General features: G+C 36.4%; 1 long non-coding RNA gene across 2 annotated transcripts in view; it reads right to left on the reverse strand.

Annotated features, from left to right (window-relative positions):
- LOC139029892 (uncharacterized) overlaps positions 1–5,777 on the reverse strand; it is a 475,454-nt gene extending 469,677 nt beyond the window's left edge. For both annotated transcript variants that reach the window (XR_011482172.1, XR_011482173.1), the window contains exon 1: positions 5,709–5,777. This is a non-coding gene — a long non-coding RNA (uncharacterized lncRNA). The remainder of the gene's footprint in view (positions 1–5,708) is intronic.
- Between the last annotated feature and the right edge of the window lie 13,532 nt (positions 5,778–19,309).

Below are 19,309 nucleotides of genomic sequence, written 5' to 3' on the forward strand. Positions count from 1 at the left end.
TCCATTTCCTTCTCCAGGGGATCTTCCCGACCCAGGGATCGAACCCGGGTCTCCCGCATTGGAGGCAGATGCTTTAACCTCTGAGCCACCAAATCTACATTAAAGACAGCAAATACCAGAATGATAATGTAGAAAGAGCACAGTGTAACTCTTCAGAGAGACTACATATCAAACACACACTGTAAGGTTAGATTAAGTTCCAACTTAATTGGCCAACAGAACAACAGAGTAAGGAATGGATAGATATGTTTCAGTATGAATACCTTTGGTTTCCAGAATCCCAAATAGGAGTGATTGGGAGTGAACTGTAAAGATGGCCTCACATTTGCTCACTCCCTGTATCCATGCCATTGCAATATGACATGAAAGTTCCTCCAATTTAGAACTAGAGTTAATTTCTCTATCCCTTGAATTTGAACTAGTCAGGTGACCTTCCTTGGCCAATGGAACCTTAGCAAAGTATGCCAGCAGAGGCTAGAAAAGTGCTTGTGTATTGGGGTTTCCCCACTCTTGCTGCTTTAGAAACTCTCAGTCTTGTCCTCTAACACCAGATCCACGTATGAGGCCATCAAAATCACCTGCAGCTGAATACAGTGACATGAGTGCACACATGTGAGACTTACAGAGCTGCACAGATGAGCCCAGCCCAAAGAGAATAACAAGCTAATAAACAATTGTTGTTTTAAGCCACTAAATTTGAAGGTGGTTTGTTATGCAACAATGGCTAACTGACAGAGAAGCAGTCAGTTATCAGTGATATTCTCTGGTCAAGAGGGAGGCTTTGGATCTCATTATGTGTTAAGAGGGAATGTTTTAGATTTATGAAACTTAGGAAATTTTGCTGATTCTCAAGCTAAAGATAGTTCTGTTAAAGCTATATCTTCGTAAGACAACAGGGGAAGGAGACAAGGGAAGCAGTGTCAGTGTCCAAGTAGCTTAACCTTGAGCATGTTAATCCTGAAGTAGAACCTTCAGCTTTATGGTTTCCTGGGAAGCCTATTTCACAAAACATCCCTACAAGCAGATGAAAAAATAAGATTAAAATTATCAGAGAGGAAAACATACACACGAAGGTCAGAGGTGGGGTTTATCATTCATCTATCTATTATCTAACTATCTATGAATGTCTAGAATACACCAGGCATTGGACCTATATTCCCAGGTACAGAGCAGTGAATAAGACTGCTATGGCTCCTGCCTTCACAGAACGTACTGTTTCAACATCTAGGTCACTGGGGTTCTTGAGAAGATCATAATATATGTGACAACTCTAACAATTTAAGTTATAATAGATGAAAACACTCATCAACTGAAAAAATTCCAGTGGATAAAGATGAAAGGGTTGATTATTATTATTCAAACCCATACTTAGGTGCATTCTGTTAAAATTTTTGAGTTACAAGAATAAAGTCTCACAAAAACCAAGGCATAGAAAACAACACACACACACACCAATGATTATACACAGAAAAGTAAAGCCTTGACTCAGACTTTCCTTTGATGCAAAAATCAATATAACAAAATTACAGAAATTTGAAGGGAAATGGTACAACTCAAGAAATGTATACCTAAACAAAGAAGAAAGAAATATCATCACAAATATATGATTTTAGAAAACATACAAACCACGCATTCTTTTTGAAAAAATATCTAAAGCCATACCCAAACTCACTAACGGACAAATACGAATTTAGGAGCTCAAAAAGAAGAAAGAAAGTATAGTGATCTAACTGGGAATGATGAAACAAGTTAAACAAAGACATAAAATTATAGCACATCTATTTTAAAAGCTAAATGTAAATAAAAATATTATTCTTGAAGAATAAGGCATATGTTATAAGAATAATGATTTTTTTTTTAATTATGCTTTTTCTAAAACGTAAGACAGGAGAAACAAAGTCCAAAATATAGGACTGGGAAAAAGCTATGGTACACATGTTAGGGCAGGAAGTGTGCTAGATTCTTCCATTTAATTAGAAGATGTAAATTTGAGAGGGACATACAAATTAAAAAATGCTTTGGAGAAACAAATGAAAATAGAATTTAATATCAAACATATACTCTATTAAAAATTAACAAAGAATGATATAGTCTACATGCTCAAAGAAAGAAGAATAAGGGAAAAATCACTCAAAGAATTTAAAAAAAAATGAAAGAAGTGAGTCAAATAAATTGTTTATAACAATAACTATAAATGGCTTAAACTTCTCTGTGAGAAGATAAAAAGTAGAAAACTGAGCTACAAAATAAAATCCAATTATGTATTTTTTTACAAGACATATAGCTAAGACAAATGAGTACAAAGAGGATGAGTAAAAGATGAGCAAAGATATGTTAAAGAGATACACATAAAAGGAAAATAGTGGTTTTAATAATAACATTAAAGAAAATTCACGGCAAAACATATGAAATGTTCAAAGGAGATGTTATATTAAGGTAGTAAAATTCAACACAAATATACAATGTTTGTGTGTCAAATAATACTTCTCTGTCAGAATGCAAATACCTCTATAAATAAGAGTTAAAGAATGACAAGAACAAATTAATAAAGGACTTTAACATCCCTCACAATTGCCCAAAGAAGACACACACACACACAAATAAGCTATGATATAGAAAAGCTTGATAATACAATAAATTTTCTACTCTAGATAAAATAACTTTCATCTCCAGTGCCCATAGACTCCCTTTCCAAAGATGACCATGTATACTGTTTCATAAAGACAATGTCAGTAGAATTTAAGTAAAAGTCATACCAGGTGTATTTCAGAGACAACTAAACTAGAAATTAATAACAGATGAAATCTTAAAATTCAACTATTTTAAAATTTACTCTTTTGAAAGAATTTTGGGGCATAGAGAATATAAAAATACCTCAGGTTATTAAACAATGAATTAAATTGGTTTTTAGTGAATGATTTATTAAATTTAAATACATTAAATTACTAAAAATGAATGAATATAACATATCAAAAGTCATGTGATTCAGCTAAAATGAAAGTCATGGGAAAATGTGTAGTTTGAAATAGTTTAAATAGTAAACATAAATTGAACATGCAACTTAAGAAGCTAGTATGAAGATGGAAAAAAATCTAAAAAAAAATATAACCTTGAGAGGAAATGAGAGGTTTCAAAGAAATTATCCCTCCAAATAAGCCAAATGCAGACATTACTTAAAGAACAGGGGGTACCTCCATACTATTTAAATGCCTCCAGAGCATGGTAGGGAGGAGGGCCAGAGAAGATGGAGGAATCTTGTTAACTAATGTTATGAGACCCTCATTCAGAATATTAACAGAAAAGGCACAAAGAGAGAACTTTACAGATACATCTTAGGCATTAGATGTAGAAGCTCTAAATAAAAAATTATCGTGACCTAATTAGGGATGCTTACTTCTGGTATACTAAGATGAATCCATGTTAGAAAATCTGCCAACAATAATGACACAGTTTTACAGAGATGCCAGTTCTAACTGGATTATCATCAAACTCCAACACGAAAAACAAATACAGTAACTAAGAACATTTTGAAAGAGACAACATTTTGAAAGGAGACAAGAGTGGCATTACATGTAAATCCAGGGCTAATTCATATCAATGTATAACAAAAACTACTGTAATGATGTAAAGTAATTAGCCTCCAACTAATAAAAATTTAAAAAAAAAAAAAAAAAAGAGTGGCATTACAAAACATATACCAAAATTAATAAAATCACATAAAATTGCAGTGCCTATATAGGAAATATTTGTATCAGCAAACCTAGAAACGATCTAAATGTTCACTGTTCAATAAGAACAGGTAAATCTTCATGCTACACTCGTGTAATTGAATAGTATGCAGTGATAAAGTTCCATTGTAGAAGAGCATAAAAAGATATTCAAGCCTTACTGGCAATGGGGAATAAAAATTTACAAATAAGACAACTTAATAATTTTCTTTTAATGAATGAAGTCTAACCACAGGGATAAAAGCCTTAAAAGATAAATACTAAATGTAAACAGGATATTTTTCAATGACGAGATTAAATGATTTCTAATTTTCCTATCTGGCTAGTGTACTGCTGTGATTTTCATAAAATATTAAAAGTCAAATTCTCTCAAATCTAGCATTTTATTAATTTAAGTATACTTAATACATGGCTGAAATTCATATGAAATGAATATAAAGGAAGTTGGTGCTCTGTGCCAGTGATAAGCATCTGGATATGACTCACCAAAGAAATTACTATATATCTGAAGGAAATATTAAAATAAACAGCCCAGCACTGCAGTGATTGCATAGAACTGTATATATTCACTCTGTGCACTGGACAGGAATTTTCCATTTCATACATCATTTACAACTTGCTGCAGTGATTCTGCAAAATCAGTTCATACCATTAGCACAGACAAAGAGTGTTCTCATTGTTGGAAAATTCAAGTATTTGGGGCTTCAATGTGCACAAATGTCAGTATTCCATCTAAGCTGATGTTGCTCTGATAAACAGGGTAAGGACACCAGGTGACCAAGTAGGGATCAAATATCTCCAGTCAAGCACACTGACTTTTTAAAATCTATAGTCCAAGCTTGGTTTATACTCACAGATATACTTAATTTTTAAAACTACTTGATATAAATGAAAACAAAATGGTGAAAGTCATAAGCAAATTCCTCCAGAGGGGTATATATATATTTTGAATGGGAACCAGTTCTTATTTCTAAAGTATTTTATCAAGACATTTATTTGATACCAACCATCTGGTTTCCTGAACACTTCATCAAATGAATATCTGATGCAGTCACCCCAGTCCCTGCTCTTTCTTAACAACGTCTCTACTTTGAAATCACAGGATGGAGGAGCATATTTTCAGAGCAATACTAAATCTTACCTTGTATACTTCAGGTCAGAAAGAAAGATGTTTTGCTGGACAATGAAATGCTCCCCAGGTCAGAAGCATTGTGCAATAGGAAAGAGGCATAGAAAATGGCAAATGGCAACTTGTTTCTGCTTCCAACATGCCTTAACACTGAAAACTCTCTCTTCTTTTCTTTTTCCCTATTTAGGAAAACCCAAACCACAATTTTTCTGGAGAGTGCATTTGCCATATCCACAAGTCTAACTACTGCCATGGAAATGACTTCCAAGAAACATTAAATGAATTCCAAACAACATCCTATTTCACTACTCTATGGATTTCCCCATCATTATTCTTCATTCATTTTTAGAATAACAGAGGTCCATACTTATGATCATTCTCAACAAGGAATACATCTATATGCCATCCACATGACACTCACACCAAGAGCAACAATAACTAACCACTGAAACTGCCAAAGCTCATGACTTACAATGACAAGAATTTCCTCAGAAATTGCTGATTGTCCCTACGTACATACCAATAGAATCTTCACCAACTGGATTCATTTCCTCAGGAACAAAAGTTAAATATCTGTTGAGTTTATCATAGTGTGCAGAAGGCTTAGAAACACTTGTAGCAAAAGTCAAATTCATTCAGGAAAATCGGGGAAAAACACATAGAGTTTGAGAAGTAAAGCCATTAAAATTTAAGTCAGGCATTTCTATTTCATCCATAATCCAAATCATCATATCTAAGAAATCAGACAGGAGAATACCCTCCATGTGAAATCAACCTCCAACTACTTTGAATGAAACAAAGTACTCTGAGAAAGATTCCATGGGCATCCCAAATGGGATATGTGTACATACCAAGGGAAGCATTCTTCTTTAATTCCTTCTTCTTTTGGTCACAGAAGAATTTAAGAAATCCACAAGTCTGTAAATATATTAAAAAATAAAGAATTGCTGTAAGGAAAAGCAATCAAAATGATCAAGAAGAGTTAAGAGTTGTAACATGTATGCTTGGACAAAAATGAGGTATTCTGAGTGAAAAGTCGATAAAAATCTGCCAGCTATGGAGGTCGTGGTCAGAATGAACATTGACTGCTTCATCACATATCAGAATGGAAGCACTGTTTCCATTGGAAAAGAAAGTCCCATCCCTTCCACCTTCTTCCCTCTCAAAAAAGAGGCAGAAGTAGAAGGTGGTAATAGAAATTCATTTCACATTAAATAATAAATCACTAATGATGGATATATTTTGTTACTAGTTTAGCTTCTGATTTAGGAGAAGACAAATGAATTTGATTTTCTCACAGGTCTCCATCTGGGAAAAGGACAGAGTAAGTGACAGCAAATTTATTCTCCAAAAATAATTAAAGATGAGTTCTAAGTTGAGTTTGGAACTCAGTGGTAGAAGCATATTATGTAAATTGGCCTAATAATAACACAAAACTTTAATGGACAAACGGCCAATTTAAAACTGTATCTTTTTTTTTTTTTAACTAAAGATTCAAATTCAAGTGAACTTTTTAACCTCATTTTTGCTTTTGTGTGTGGATAAGTACTTTTAACAGTGTGTGGAAACAATAGTTCATATATTGTCACCAGCATGTTGTAAATAAGATGACATAACACAAAAGTAAAATATATCACATATGAAGACTGAGTGCCAAGGAACAATAAAAAGTCCAGAAATCCAGCAAGAATAGCAGAAGCAGAAAGTTACTACAAGGATTTCGGTTATTCTACACAACATTGCTGCTGCGGGGCTAAGTCGCTTCAGTCGTGTCCAACTCTTTGCGACCTCATGGACTATAGCCTGCCAGTCTCCTCTGTCCATGGGATTTTCCAGACAAGAACACTGGAGTGGGTTGCCATTTCCTCCTCCAGGGGATCTTCCCGACCCAGGGATTGAGCCCAAGTCTCCTTTGGCTTCTGCATTGCAGGCGGATTCTTTACCTTTGAGCCACTGGGGAACATTAGAGAGAAGTAGACTCAATGTTATAGAGAAGTGACTGTCTTTCAATGGATGCCTGCTTTTATGGGAGGGAGTAACTTACTGTTTATTATTTACTCTTAAGTAGAGAAATTAAAGTTGAGATGGTCAAACCTGGTAGAAAATGATTCTATAAATACATAGCCATTTTTTCCAAACTAAAATGGATATATAAATTAGAAAAGCATGGGAGGGGGAAACATCTTAATTGGAGACAATTGTTTCAGAGAAGCAACAATAATTGATCCATTTACTGGTTATACCTCAAAACAGTTTTAAGAATCATTGTCCAAATTCAAGTTTAAAGTGCCTCACCAAATATGTGAAGTAGGACTAAAGTAAATTTTAAAACATGAAGTTTAAAAAGACTGTTTCATTAAAATTATAATTACTGAAAACATGGGGGGATTAAGGTTAGAAAGGAGAGGACTGACCAAAAATGGGCAAAGAAAGAGCCCAGAAATAGAGAAAGAAATTTAATTCAGAACAGGCAGGAGTCTAAAACAAGCCAAGCCCTGGTTCTGGTTATTGTTTCCAAGCCATTATAAAGGTAAACACACTTTGTGGGATACTATTCAGCCTTAAAAAAGAAGTAAATCCAGCCATTTGTGACAATATGCATGACCTTGGAGAATTATGCTAAGTGAAGGAGTCAACTTGCTTGCTTGCTTGCTAAGTCACTTCAGTCGTGTCCAACCCTGTGCGACATCATAGACATGAGGATAAATGCTGCATGATCCTTTTTTTTAATGGATATGTAATATAGTCAGGCTCATAGAAGAAAGAACAGAATGGTGGTTGCCAGGGGATGGGGAGAGGGGGAAATGGGGAATTATTTTTCAGTGGGTATATGGTTTCCATTATGCAAAAATGAATAAATTTTAGAGATCTGCTATACAACACAGTACCAATAGTTACCAACACAGTATTGGACTTGTAGGCTTTGAAATATGTTAAGAGGATAGATTTCATGTTAAATGTTCTTACTAAAAAACAAATAACAATAGCAACAATGAAACTACCAAAGAACAAAAGGAAATAATAAGAGGTAATTGGTATGTTTAGTACCTTGGTTATGGTGATGTCATAGAAGTAGGCATATGTCCAAACTCATCAAGATAAATACATTAAATGCAATTTTTTGTATATTAATACTACATCAATACAGCTTTAAAGAAGAAAAGTAAATGGTTAAGTGCCAAGCCTATTTAGTACTATCTAATGAGGGCATTCTCAGAAGTTGCCCTACAATAGGTACCTAATCCTGTTCTCCAGACTTAATATCCCATTCTTCCTCCATGTATAAACTGCATTCAGAATTAAGATTTTTACTCATAAGGTACCCAGGAATGTTGCTTTAAAGAAAGATTGCTCAAAATACAGATATCCTTTAGAAGAAAATTCAAAACTACTTCATTTGGAAAGGTCATAAAGAAATTCATCATCTACACAGTTCATAATTCATATGTTAATCACTGATTTAAAAGAAAGATAAATTACATGCACATGATTTTTGGAAACAGATGTATACTCCAGAGATTTTCAAGATTTTCACTCTCACAGATATCTTTTATTATAATTTTCAAGTACATAAATGGTGTTTACCAAAATGTTGTTGTTCCATTTTGAAAACATCAGTGATGCACATTATGGGTGAATGCATGATTACCACCAGACTTAAGAAGTGCTAAGAATAGCTCAAAGCCCATAGTCACTTCCCTCTCATTCTTCTAAAGGTTGAGCAGAGATAATAGCAGTGTGTGCATGTCTATGTGTGTGACAAGGTGGTAACCACCAATCAACAAAATCTAATCAGAGACTTAAGCCACTGTATAACCTTTTGAAAATATGTAAATGAAAACTGACTTAATAAAGTCAACAGACCATTTTATTTTCTTAAGTGACTTAGATTATATTCATACTGTCCCAGACTCCCCAGTCATTTCACAAATCTCTACTAAAGCTAACATCTAAAAATGACTATTTGCAACATGTCTCAGGGATTTTAAGTGACCCAGAATCTCCCTTTGTAGTAAAAAGAGAACAACATGCTAATAAGCCTCAGAGTGTCTAGAGAAAGGGCTGGCAAACTTTTTCTGGAAAGGGCCAGAGTCTAAATATTTTCCTTTTTGCAGGCCATATCCTCTATGCCAGAGCTACTCAATTCAGTCCTTATATCAGGAAAACAATAAGTGGGTTCCAACAGAATTTATTTACAAAAACAAGAGGCAGACTGGATTTGGCCCATGGGCTGTACTTTGCCAACTACCATTTTTGAGATTCACTATTGGCACTGATTATTTCTACTACATTTTGACAAGGCTTATAAACGTGCATGTGTGTGTGATGACATGAATTTTACAAAAGGATGAAAATATAAGAACAAAAGGAAAATAAGGTTAGGAAAATAAGATAAAGGTCCAAATAGTTATTAAATAGTTTTCAACATCCTAGAAGCCAAACTACAAAAAGTGATATGCATGCTTTGTTGTGTAGGACTAATAACCACTCTTCAAAGATGTTCACCTCCTTCTCCAGGACACTATGAATATATGAGATTATGTAGCAAGAGGGATTTAAGACTACATATGAAATTACAGCTGCTCATCAGCTGACCTTAAGGAAATTATCCTGAATTACCTGGTTAGGCTCTGGATAATCATAAGGGTCCTTTAAAAGAGGAAGAGGAAGACAGAAGATCAAGAACCAGAGAGTTGGAATCGTGACAAAGACTGGACTGGCTGTTGCTGGCTTTGAAGATGATGCAGGCCTTGAGCCAATAAATGTGGGCAGTCTCTAGAAGCTAGAAAAGGCAGGACAATGAACTCTCCCTTGGAGCCTCCAGGAGGAACAGAGCTCTGCCAGCACCTTGCCTTTAGTCCAGTGAGATCCATTTCCAATTTCTAACCTTTAGAACTATAAGATAATAAATGTATATTGTTTTAATATACCAATTCCATGATGGTGTTATTTAATCATGTCGCTTACATACTTAAAGAGGTGCCCACAATGAATATAATGGCAAGTTCCCTGTGTCTCATTTCTGGAACAATCCTTAAGTCAGCTGAAGGCATAATAGCAAATCACAGCATGGCAAATGCTCTTCTACAAGAAGCCAATGCCATGTGATGTAAGTCAGTCTCAAAAAGTACGCTTAATGTGAGGATCAAACTTAGATTATCTACAGCAATATTCTTTGAAGTGTGGGATGTTATTACGTGTCAGGAAAAATAAATCTGTGTTCACAGATGTGTAGGAAAAGATAGCTTAAACAAGATTAAACAGTTGTCTTCATGTCGAACTTCTCTGAACCTTTAATATGCTTATGTGAATCTCCAAGAGGATAATGATATATTCAAACCATTCCAGCTATGAATCCTTTTTCCTTTCTGGGAGTATCATGGGCAGGGCATCATGCAGAACTTGTTTTGAAAAAACCTGACCTACAGCAATGGACAAACCCAACCAACTCTTGGGGAACTTTAGCATGCTCTCCATGTGTTAAGGAAGTGAATGCCTTGTGCAGTTAAGTGGTCTTCAGAGCTGTCCAGTATGATCAGTGCACAAAGGTCATCCAGGCTGCAGACCTCTGGGTGGAGCCTTCCCTCTGTTTCAGATGAGGGCTTCCCCTCAGCAGGGCATGTCTGATGTACAACTCACTGTACAAAGCATAAAAGTGAACATTCCTGGCTGATTCATGTCAATGTATGACAAAAACCACTACAATAGTGTAAAGTAATTAGCCTCCAACTAATAAAAATAAATGAAAAAAAAAGTGAACATTCCTGTACTTGCAGGACACCCACTAGAGTAACTATTAAATTTGTAGCATTTATTTCTGGATTCAGAACCCTTTCTTTAGGAGAGTCCCAACGTCTACCACCTTAGCACCAAGGAAATGAACATAATATGGCCAACGTGTTTGGGTTAGCTTGATCAAGCTCCACACTACCTTCTATTCATCGCCCTTACCAGGGCAGAACTTTGTGAACACCCTCAGGGATGGGGAACTTAATTTTTAACATCCCATCCTCAGTTAAAGAGAAAAAATGGGATGTATCAAGAGACATAATATACCTTTTCTTTAAGCTGTATTTTTTTTTTAATGAGTTTCCAAACTTCTGGATCTTTTACTATTAGATAAACTGTGTTGTGAAATGTTGAGAATCAAAAACTAAGATAAGCTACAAAGTGGGCCCACAGTGTATTTTCTGATCATGTACAATAGAAAGAGAAGTAGCATCATTAGCATCCTCTAAAGATTCAGAAACTATTAATATTAAAGACCACTCTTCTGTTAGGCCCCAACATTTCCACAGTAACTGTAGCTTTTTCTTTAAGCAATGCATTTTTTTCTGATTTAAAGCCCCAAATCCAGTTTTACACAAATCAACCCATTCAAAATGATCCAAGAAATATGTTGTTGTTGTTCAGTTAAGTCATATCCCACCCTTTGCGACCCCATGGACTGTATCACATCAGGCTTATATGCCAAATGATAACTCCTGGTTGTTACAATACATACTCAATTAAACCTCGAGGTGCAAATTTAGGAGACATATCTTAGAGATATTGCATTTCTTCCAATTCAAAATATCAAAATAAGATCTATTTACTTGAAAAACTTTAAGGTTTCACGTCACTTTTATTCACATAATCGTGATTTCACATGCCACGGGGACAGGACAATTTTAGAAAGTCCTCAAATTTTAAATTCACTTAAGACATCCAAGAAGAATAGCTGCAGGGGCCCAGAGGTTGATTTGCTAGGGTTGTTGATTTTGCAGCATGTCTGAGCTGCAAGGAAAGAGGAGGTGAGGGGCCATGCAGCAGGCACATTTTCTGACCTAACAAGCAAGGAAACAGGTTAGATGCCGTACAGATGCTTCGCTGGCTGTGGAAGAAATTAAATTTGTGTTCCCATCTTCTCACTGCTCTTCCATTTGCTTAACATATAACTAATTGTCTTACTTGGACATGGGGCTTAGAGGGTGGGGATTCCGAGAGAAATGGCCTAGGCACAGCATGACAGTTTCCTGAGAAGACTGTATTGGGAGTTCTATGTCATATTCAGATAGAACAAATGAAATTTCTGAAAGTCTCCTGGAATTTTTAAATTTTCATAAGACATTGGAAAACATGACTATGAAATTTCATTAGCAAAGTTTACCCAGCCCTGGAGACATACAGTATTTAAGAAGCATAAATGAAGCTTTTACATCCACCCAACAGTCCCAAGCTAGATTTGCAGACTCAAATCTGTTTGTATCTTAGCATCCACATACAGGGCATGTGCATTAAGGTTTCAGCGATCACCAACTAACACTATGCGGTCACCTAGTAACCTAATTGAAGCACGTATAAAAGAAGCACATTTCACATCAATTCTGTGCCAGATATAACTCTGAGATGTAAATCCCTCAAAAGACCTTTCCGGAAGATCTTCTTTTGCTTCACACCTTGGAAACATGAAATTGCTACTATATTCCACATTGTGGTGACTGTTTGCAAAGATAGCCAAAATGATTCTACCATCCCAGAACAAAGCATACCTCTTTTCAATACAACTCTGTAGTATTTTTCATTCTTCCCATTGAGAAAGTGAAAGTGTTAGTCATTCGGCCGTATCTGACTCTTTTTGATCCATGGAACATAGCCCTCCAGGCTTCTCTGTCCATGGGATTCTAAAGTAGTTTTTATTCTAAAGCAGTTTTGTCCACCCCTTGAATCTGGGCTTGGTCATGTGACTTTCTTGGCCAATGGGATATTTACAAGTGTCATGCAGCTGAATCTTGAAAAGCACTTGTTCACTGGGACATGTCCTATTCTGACTGCTATGATGTGAATAAGCCCAGCGAGAGTCTAGAGATATATGATTCAGCTGAAAGCTGGTACCAGCACCAAATATGTAAGTGAGGCTATTTTAGACCATCTGTTCCTACTCCAGCCATCCCCCACAGGTGAGACCAGCAACACTGCCCAGCAGACCCCAGCCCAAACCTCTGACTTAAAGATTGGTGAGAAAATTAAATGATTATTATTTTAAGCCTCTGTAGTATGGAGTGGTTTGTTACTCATCAATAGATTACCAACACAGACCTATTCTTTCCCACATATCAAACTGAACACTGTAGAAAGAAAAGGATAGAAGAAACTGCTGTCTGTAAGAAATTAAAGGTTTCTCACATGTTTATCAACATAGGTTATGTGGGGTCTCTCAGCTATCCAGCACAACTTGGAGTGGTTTTGTGCTGCTGCTGCTGTTCTTGCTATATAGCTTAGTCAATCAAAACAAGTGTTCTCTAAAAATGGTCCTGGGGGTATCCCTGCTGTTTTCTAGAACTAGCTTAGAAAAACCTGTTAAAAATTAAGCCTCAAGAAGCTCCATCATCTCCTTCCACAACTGAATTTTTAAAAGCCCAAGAATTTGTTAAAAGCCAAGTACTAGAGCACTTCTATCAAAATATTGACCAAAGAGCGCCACTGAATTTAAACACCACTACTCATGAAAAAGTAACCTTTTAATTGAAATACAGTTGATTTACAAAGTTGTGTTAGTTTCAGGTGTGCAGCAAAGTGATTCAGCTTTTATATATTTGTTTTCTTTTTATCTATATTATATATTCTTTTATATTTATATATTTTTATATATATTCTTTTTTCAGATTTACTTACATGTGGAATCTAAATATAGATACAAATTAACTTATACATAAAACATAAACAGAACCACAAATATATAAAATAATTCATGGTTATCAAAGGGGAAAAGGGGGAGGGATAAATCAGGAGTTTGGGATTAACATGTATATATTAGTACTTATAAAACTAACAACAAGGACCTATTGCATAGCACAGGGAACTATATTCAATGTTTTATAATAACACGAAAGGATAGTATTACCTCCACTCTTGAAGTTACAAAAGTAGGACTATGAGCTTTCAAACAAGACAGATATGAATTCAAATTCTGGTTCTACTATTTAACAGCTTGAAAACTTGAGTATTAACAATAGTTATAATAACTAACATCAAATGTTTATTATGTACCAAATGCTATACCTAATTATCATGTAATCCTTACAATAACTCTATAGGATAGCTTCTATTAATATTCCCATTTTTACTCCGAGGCTTGGGAAGATTAAGTGACCTCCCAAGAAATGCATCTGTATGTGGTGGGGCCTGGTTCTGAACCCAGGCATTATGATTCCACAGAGTACCTTCTTTACCATTTTGACATACTTTCTCTCAAATTACATAATCAAGTCACTCATCCTCATTACCTTTTCATTTATTGAGTTAGTGATTAATTGATTCAGTCATTCTAAAATTATTTAAGGAGAACCTCTTACATGCAAGGGATTTCAAGTGCTGGAGAATCAATGGTAATGTGGTCCCTGCCTTAATAGGGTTTCTGGTTTAATGGGTAAAGGAGATTCTGATCAAATAACCCAGGCTCTCCTTATATGAGCATACTCGGCACTCTATATTTAGGCCAATCTTTTTCTACTCAAGATTCATGTCACTCCTCCATCTGAAATACTTGTCCAGGATTCTGGTGGTTTTAAAATATGTCCACAGATTATTTAATATTCTTCCTTTCCAGAAGTAAAACTTAATTCTCCTCTTTTAAGTGTGGGTTGGACTTAATGACTCGCTTTTAATGAATACAATGTGGCAGAAGTGACAGTGTATACAGAAGACATGAGTTGGGGAGAGAAGGGAGCAACTCTCATATAGCATAAGGGATTTCATTTGTAAAGAGATTACTAGAATTCAGTGCAATCTTCAGATGGGAAACTACAGAGGAGACCTGGTGGATCAGGCTGGGAGTTGCATTATATCCCTTTTACATGAATGGATCCAACCAGGTGTATAGCCAGATCCCAAGTAAACTGGACTCCTATACCATCTCTTAATTATGGCAAATCTATGGTATTGAGAGGAGAAGGAAAGGAATTAAAAGAAGATTTAAAGGAGGTAGTTTTAAAGGGTCAGGAGATTTCAACACAGCAATGAAGGTCCCTTCTCTCTCTCTCTCATACATATATATATATGTATGTATGTATGTATACTGTGAGACATCATGCAGCTTTATTTACTCTTGAAATCATTACAACAGAATTCTAAATTGACATGGGTAATGGCTAAACCATAAGCAAATTGGGAAGTACAGAAATGTCTCACACAAGCTCTGTATATTTTTAATTGCTAGAATTACTCTTCCCAGGGAAAAAGTAATTACTGCCATTCCTCAATCGAATTATAGTGCCATATCTTTGTCCAAGTACAAATACTTTCGGGTCTGTATGTTAGAGTTTGCAGTGGAACACTTTACCCATCTGATTTTAAGAAGGAATGAGAATTAGACTAGGTATTTTTGTAGTTAGAATTTCAATGAAAATATGCCATTTCATTTGCAGAGCATCAGCACTTAATTGTCTAATTATTCCTGGCATGAAAGAAATGAAGTTAACGTACAATCGAAGCAGAAAGGCAAGCAGAATGAGCTCTGCATGAAAAAATGTTTTGAATTGTATAAATAGTTTTGAACTGTGCCATTTTATTTTGGCTGGCAAACAATAAGATTCTTAACATGTGAAATTAGACCCATTGAAAAAACTAAAAGAGTATCGCAATGAATGCCAAGTTGTTCAGCAAGAAATCATGAAAAAATTTGGCAAGAGTTCCAATTCACTTGAGGACTCCACAGGTCTTGGAAAGTAAAGTTAGCAGTAACTACTCAGCAATCAGGAAAGATAAGAAGGACTTCTACGAGGACAGAGGGCCCTTGAGTTCTATCAGCTTATAATAAATAGCATCTCAAAAGTAGCACTTTTCAGAGATAATATATAAATATTTTAAGTAGTGAAGCATAGGTGTGGGCTATTTTTTCCTGTACCATGTCCAGAAAATCTGCACATACACATCAAATTCTGCATCTAGGGAATCCGTTTTATTGTGATGTTTGCATTTTTAAACAATGTGCCTGACCTATTTGGAGGTTAATATAACTAAGTGGAGCCTATTTGCTGTTTATTATTTATAGAAGATTCACTTTGGATTAGGGCTTCTCAAGACACTTGTGTTTTAGCTGCATCATGAAGAGTTCCTGGAGAGCTCCCAACACTGTAGCAGGCAAGAAAATGACAAGTGAGAATACAGACCAGCCTATAGCCTGCACTATAAAGGCTAAGATGAAAGTCAAGCTCTTTCCTCCTTGTAAAGGCCACACGGGCCTCTGTCTAATAAGCACAAACTTGGGCTCTTAGAGTCACATAAAGGACAGCTCTGCAAGTCAGTACAAAAGCTTCTTCTCTTCAGAGGATCCCAACTACAATAAACAAAACAAAATGCCTGCCTTCCATTTAGGAGATTTTCTTAGAATTCCTTTGCTTGTCTTACACCTATTAAAGGAAACAACCTATGAGTTTGCCTGGCTTGTGACTGATTATGAAACAGCAAGGAATGGCTCCCAAGATGAGAAGAAACAAAAGCAAATTATAAGTAAATTAGTGTTAGAGTTCTGCCATCAACCTTGTCTGTCTTGCAGGCTAATTCTGGACAAGTTGACAGCTCCAATTCTGCAGACTCAAATAACCATGAACATTTTTTAATATACAGGTTTGCAGGTTCTTTGGGTTTTGAAGGGATAAATTCTGAAAGCAAGAATGGCCCCTCTAAACAGTTTTCCAAGTCCTTGTGCTGAGAATATGAACTTCTCTCAATGGAAATCAGCCCAAGCGCCCACTGCATCTCTCCTTTTATCATTATGGTAATAAGTGCTGGAAGCTTTCCAAAATACAAAGCCAACTTGACAGTGACAAATATGAAGCAAAAGGCCACATGATGATTAGGCCATTTACTGACCAATGGAAAAAAACAGCCATGATTTACCCAAGAGTTAGAAAAACCAAGTATGTCACTAAGCTCAAGTTCAGATCTATGGCGTGGCCAGTGACTATAAGAGGGGAGGGTGACTTGTTCAGCCAAACAACTCTGCCTTAATACTGCTATTTACACAAGTGGTTGCAAAAGACTCATATATTTTAGTCCTTCCAGGGCTGGTGAGAGAATGAGATGAAATAACCTTTGTAAAGCACTTAACAGTCCAGTGCCTGGGTCAGAGCAGGCACTCAATAAATGCCCGATTTTTCTTCCTGCCCTGATGCTACAATACCCATCTGTCTCAGCATCACCAGTGCCTTCTATCCTGCTCACCTGCGCATCCCTAAGCTCTCCAGAGAGAAACCAGTTGGACAAGAGGCCAGAGGAATAAAATAAACATACAGGAGCAGCAAAGGAGAGGAAATAAGGGATTTGGAAACCATTTTATGCTAAGAGATAACTCAGAGTTGGTCTGGCTATAGTTTATATTCTCCCAAAAGCAGACCTTGAGACAAGGATAATAATGCAAGTAGTTTATTTGGGAAGTTATTTGGGGGAAACCAGCATGCATGACACAGAAGAGTAAGACGTCAACAAAGTGCATTATTGAGTTAGTGGGCAATTGGAGCTTAAACTCACAGGGGTTCTGGAAGCTAATGTATTACATGTCCCAGTTATTCTAACCAAGGAAAGACATAGGGTGTGCCCACTAAACCCTCACTTGTCACTAGTTGATGGTTTCTCCTGGTGGTATCAACTCTCTGGCAATTTTGGCTTGCCCTACGTGTTGACTGAACTGAGCATGCAATCAGGAAAACCATCCTCTGGCAGACGGTCACAGCAGTTCTCAATAAGCAGCCTTCAGGGTCACAGGGTGTAGTGCCCAAAAGATATAAGTGGTGTCCATCAGGGCCTGGCGGAGTGAGTGATCTGACTTCCAACATGTAAGAGGTTGAAATGAGAAGTAGCATGTTGAGATTCTTCCTGAAGTTAACACTGTGACACTTGCCACTTCCATGGTGGCTGTTTGGACCCACATTAGATAAGGTCACAGTATGAGGAGTCAAAAATTCTGATTACAGAGTCATTGATAAACGATGTGCTAAGTTATCTGTAACTCTCATTAACTACCCAGCCTGGAAACCTCCTTATACGATTAGGTTTTTAAGACAAACCAATAGAAACTGAGGACTTCCCAGGTGGCACTAGTGGTAAAGAACCTGTTGGCCAGTGCAGGAGATATAAGTGATGGTGGCTTTGATCCCTGGGTTGGGCAGATTTCCTGGAGGAGAGCATGGCAACCCACTCCAGTATTCTTGCCTGGAGAATCCCATGGACAGAGGAGCCTGCAGTCCATGTGGTCACAGAATCAGACAGGACTGAAACAACTTACCACACACACAAACACACATTAGGAACTGAATGTAATATATTGCTCAGCTCTAAATTCATCACTTCTGTTTGTGTGGATTTTGGGAGTACTGTCAGACTTATCAAAACCATCAGGTTTGTGAACACAGTGAATAGAGGTCTGATTTATTCTCTACCCTCTTCCCTTGTCAAGTCCTTCCTTAATTCCTACATATCATTTGACTTGTGGCTTTCATATCTTCAGTATTCCCAGAGGCTTCTGGAAATGATGGAAAGACAATATAAACATAAATTCTAAGGTAGGAATAAAGTGTGGATAAGCTTCAACCTTAAATTTTACAATAATCACTAGTGACCATTAATTATATCCAGCATGAAGCAATTAATCCTAATAGAAGCAGTTTGCTTACGGCCCATCAAAAAGGGACACAACAGTCTATGAAGAAAAGAAAAACAGAAAAAAATGAGGGTTTAGTTATTTATAACAAAAAAAATTTTTTGGAGAAATAAGGAATGAAAAAATATATCTTAATTAACTCTTAGAAAAGCCAATTCTGAGATCGCTTATTTCCCATATTTCAAAACAGAATTATTCTCTGGAGTCAGAAAAATATCTATTTCTGAATTTAACTTTTTCATTTAAACACTAAGAACCGATCAGGAAATAGAGGTTATATAAATATCAATGGGTACCAGGGTATTAGGCTTCTCAGGTGGCACAATGGTTAAGAATCTGCCTGCAATGCAGGAGACTCAAGAGATGCAAGTTCATGCCCTGGTTTGGGAGTTTCCCTGTGAGAAGGCAATGGCAACCCACTCCAGTATTCTTGCCTGGGAAATCCTGTGGACCGAGGAGCCCAGTGGGCTAGAGTCCTTGGAGTTGCAAGACTCGGACACAACTGAGTGACTAACACAAAATCACCAAATCTAATGATTAAAAAAAAAATCAGAAAACTTCAAATTGAGGGACATTCTATGAAATACAAAACCAGTACTCTTCAAAATTGTCAAAGTCATGAAAATCAAAGAAAGACTGAGGAACTATCACAGACTGGAGGAAAGTAAAGAGACATGACAGCTAAATGCAGTGTGTGGACCCGAACTGGGTCCTGGAACATAAAGAGACCATGAGTTGAAAATCAGTGAAATCCCGCCAGTCAGAATGGCTGCTATCCAAAAGTCTACAAGCAATAAATGCTGGAGAGGGTGT

Source organism: Odocoileus virginianus, chromosome 20, assembly GCF_023699985.2.
Source record: "Odocoileus virginianus isolate 20LAN1187 ecotype Illinois chromosome 20, Ovbor_1.2, whole genome shotgun sequence".
In the NCBI taxonomy this organism is placed as follows: Eukaryota; Metazoa; Chordata; class Mammalia; order Artiodactyla; family Cervidae; genus Odocoileus; species Odocoileus virginianus.